Here is a 4,668-nt window from a genome sequence, read left to right as displayed (position 1 = left end):
ATCTTCTTGCACCTTCTCGGTAACATGACAGGGTTCCCTCAGAGCTCAAGAGTGAGTAATCTGTTCTGAAAGGAGAATCCACGGGTGGGCAGCAGTATGAGGGGCTTCTGCTGGGAAAAGCAGGTGTGGACAGAAGGCAGGGTGGGGGCTTTGGGTCAGGAGGTATGAAGAGGCTCAGAATAGGCAAACTGGCACATTGTAAATGTGGAGTTGACTGGAAAGAGTAGAGGAAGCTTGTCAAACTCGCAGCCCGCAGGCTACATGCCTCATTTATTTGGCCTGTGTTAGCCTTTGAGTTTGACATGCTTGGAGTAGAGACACTGACAATGCTCACTCCAGAATCCCAGGTGACCCACAAGGCTGAACAATTCCCATAAATAGTGGGCACCTTGGAGTTGGGCGATTCAGCCCACAGAGGAGAAATCCCACAGTGGCTGAGCTACATGCCCACAGTCACTAAAGATCATTATTTCGGTATACCACCTCCTTTCAGTAAATTCGATCTATACACACTTACATTTGTAAGATATAAATTAGGGCATACTTAATCACATTACTAAAGGATTCTTCCCAGAATTTCTTCAACTAAGTGGTTCCTCTAGTACCTTTTCAATTGAGTCCAATAGAGAAAATTTCATTAACACACAATGCACCAAGGTAGAAGGAAGGCAACAGGAAATAAAGAAACGAAGGGCCAGGACCTGGAAGGCCGGAGTTTGAGTCCTGTCTGTTCTCTTGCAGCCCACCCCTCACCTATAAAGTGCTTGGCGTCCACCCCTTACCTGTAAAGTGAGGACTAATTCCGGACCACCTCCAAGGCCATGACTTTTTAAAAATATATATTTTATTGGTTTCAGAGAGGAAGGGACAGGGAGAGAGAGATAGAAACATCAATGATGAGAGAGAATTATTGATCAGCTGCCTCCTGCATGCCCCATACTGGGTATTGAGCCCACATCCTGGACGTGTGCCCTGACCTGGAATCAAACATCAAACCGTCTTATCCTGGTTAATAGGTCGATGCTCAACCACTAAGCCATGCTGCTTGGGCGACTTTTTTTTTTTAATACTCACCTGAGGACATGCTTAGAGAGAGGAAGAGAGAAAAAGAGAGTGAGAGAAACATTGATGTGAGAGAGAAACATCAATTGGTTACCTACCATACATGCTGCAAACACCTTCCCCAACCCCCTGCCCCCATCTCAGATATGTGCCCTGACCGGGAATTGAACCAGCAACCTTTTGGTGCACAGGACGACGCTCAACCACCTGAGCCACTCTGGCCAGGCACCAATGCCATGACTTTTAAATTTTGATCCACCTCCACCCAATTCTATAAAGCAAGATAGAATGTGCGAGAAGTCTTCTCACCCTCTAGCTCTGCTGAAAACAGCCCAAAGGCCAGCAAGCCCCTCGGCCTCAGGAGCCCCACCGGGCACCCTCTGTCCTGGGTTGTCCTGGGCTTCTTCCATTTCACTCTACTCTCCAGCCACATTCAGTGCTTCAACCACATCCTCCCTCTGCTCAGGGTTTTCTACGGTCCCGTCTCCTTTGAATTTATAGGCATTGTTCTAGCCCGGCTGGCATGGCTCAGTGACTAAGCGTTCACCTATGAACCAGGAGGCCACGGTTTGATTCCCAGTCAGGGCACATGCCTGGATTGTGGGCTCGATCCCCAGTGTGGGGCTTGCAGGAAGCAGCCAATCAGTGATTCTCTCTCATCATTGATGTTTCTCTCTCTCTCTCCCTTCCTCTCTGAAATCAATAAAAGTATATTTTTAAAAAGGAATCATTATAATCTACCATGTCAGCCTCCCTGCTCCATTAATCTCATATCCTCAACCATCTCCTGTTACCCATCATGCTTCCTCCCCCACCTTTGAGCTTTTACCCAAGAAGTCTCATGCTCTCACTCAAGGAAACTTCCCAGATGTGTTGACCCCACGGCTGCCCACAGCTGTACAGTTTGTGGGCTGCCCAAAGGCACCCACTGAGGGGGCAAGTTGAGAACTGAGCTGCATTTTGCTTGGCACTTCTTGCACCGTGGTTCAGAGCTGTGTCTACAGGAGGGATTACTATTATTATTATTATTATTATTACCCAAAAGTACCACCTGCTCTCCAAGCCCCATGCCATACATGAGGAACGCATCTGCTGAGAGAGGTCTGTTCCAAGGTTCTTTTTTTTTTTTAATATATTTTATTGATTTTTTACAGAGAGGAAGGGAGAGAGACGGAGAGAGATAGAGTTAGAAACATCGATGAGAGAGAAACATCTATCAGCTGCCTCCTGCACATCTCCCACTGGGGATGTGCCCGCAACCCAGGTACTTGCCCTTGACTGGAATCGAACCTGGGACCCCTCAGTCCGCAAGCCGACGCTCTATCCACTGAGCCAAACCGGTTTCGGCTGTTCCAAGGTTCTTTACACACCAGCAATGTGGCCCCAGCTGTGCCCTCCGCCCCCACCCTCAATATTCTCCATTTCCAACCCCAGCTTCCCATCATCACAACTGTACTGACATATTTCATTGGTTTCTTGTGAAGTTGCTTTCTTTATCGCACAATATCTGAAAGCTGAGATCTCACCCATTTTTCTGAATCCTGGGGTACCTGAGAAAGCTATTTTCCTCTCACTGTGGTCAAGCTCAATGGTGAACAGGAATTGAGGTTAGAGAGCAGGTAACGCCCAGGACCTACAGGACCCGGTAAATCAGGGAGGGGATAGTAGCCCCTTCCTTGTCCACGAGGCCAGACCCAGGGCAGCCCGGACTGAGGCAGGGACTGGCTGGTCCTCCTTCTGGAAGGTCCTGCCAGCCCTGTGATGTCCCCCTCCAGGAAATGGGGCCAGTTCTATGCAAATGCGCTCTTGCCCAGGAGTTTGGTTTCTTCTCTCCCAGCTCCTGGCACAGAGGAACCAACATGAGCGGCCGCTTGGCAGGACAGAGAGGAGCAGGCTAGCAGTCCCAAGGCTCAGGTGACACGGCCCGGCCCAGGAGACGGGGATGTTGACTGGGGCTTTAACAGCCCTCCCGATGCCAATCTCAGCCGAAAACTCGATATTTCCACTTGGAACAAGAAACACCAGCAGAGGGCTGGGGAGAGAAGGGCCATGTACCAGGAGTGTCCCCTGCAGGTCTCACTGGGTAGCACCAGAGCAGAGGAAGGCAGCACAGGATGGGTGGAGCTCAAGGAGATGCCTGGGATGGTGAGGATCATGACCGGGAGGAGGAGGAAGAGGGAGCAAGAATTTACTGAGTACTTACAATGTGCTAAGCATTGCCTCACATAATCCTCATGACAACCCCAAGGGATGGATAACATTGTTGTTTTCATATCGTAGGTGAAGAAACTGTTTAGCGAGGTGAAGCAACTTGCTCAAAGTCACCCAGTTGGTAATGGACAGCTTTGGGATTGAACCCAGTCACTGCCTCCAGAGAGTATATTATTTAGTACCATCTTCCCCATCTTGCCAGTTCACTCCAGGAACTTTTATCCTCTGGTGTCCATTCCTATCTCTTCCTGCTCTTCTTGATGATATCTGGAGACTAGCCTGGCTGGTGTGGCTCAGTGGTTGAATGTTGACCTATGAACCAGGAGGTCACGGTTTGATTCCTGGTCAGGGCACATGCCCAGGTTATGGGCTTGATCCCCTCAGCGGGGCATGCAGGAGGCAGCCGATCAATGATTCTCTCTCATCATTGATGTTTCTATCTCTCTCTCCCTGTCCCTTCCTCTCTGAAATCAATTTTAAAAAGTATTTTTTAAAAAAAGGAATCTGGAGAGCAGGTCAATAATAATATCAATAATAACAACACCCAGGGTTTGTATACCACTCTCTGCTTTTAATTATTTCCCTGGAGAAAATGAACATTGAGGTATTTCAATTTCTCCAAAATCTTTCCTTGTTTTAATCAGTATTCCAACAGCTATTTCTATACAGTTATGATCAACTTATAAGAATTTTCTATGTAAGAGTGTGCCTATAGGCACATTTACATATATAAAATAGTAACCAATTATATTGATATGCCACCAATATTACTGAGGCAGTGTAACTCTGTGAGAATGGCATGGGAGGGGGTGGCACAGGTGTGTGTTTGACTGTCACCTCTACCGTTATCCAAACGCTGTGACATGTGGTACATCACTCACCTTTTCTCAGTTTTACTTTTAAAAATGAAGCAAATGATACTTACCTCATTGGGTATCTCACAGGGTTCTTAAATGAGGTGTGTATCTACTTCATAGCTAATGCTCAACAAGTGATTAGCAGTAGTGTTAGTACTATGCCTGGACGCGTCTATCTCCCCCTGGGACCAGGAGCTGTCCTAGGTAGAGACGTTAATTTATGTAACCAACCCCACCTAGCACATTTTTGGCACTTGGACCCCATAAACGTTTGCTGAATGAGTAGCTAGTAAGCCCTAACCTAGCCGTTTCTCGCGGTTGGACATCTGAATTGTTTCTAGACTTTCTAACAGAATTAACTTCAAAGGCCTGTGTATCTATTGCCTCATTCGGTCTGCACGCCTGTGAAGCGGGGGAAAGGCCCACACCCTGTGAGAGATGGAACAGCTGTGGCTCGGGGAGGGAGGGGACACCTATGGGCCACATCACAACTTAGTAACAAATGTCAGAGCCCCTGGCCCAGCCCCCCTTCCTCGGG

Source organism: Myotis davidii, unplaced genomic scaffold (assembly GCF_000327345.1).
Source record: "Myotis davidii unplaced genomic scaffold, ASM32734v1 scaffold251, whole genome shotgun sequence".
NCBI lineage: Eukaryota > Metazoa > Chordata > Mammalia > Chiroptera > Vespertilionidae > Myotis > Myotis davidii.
This window is presented reverse-complemented; position numbering follows the sequence as displayed.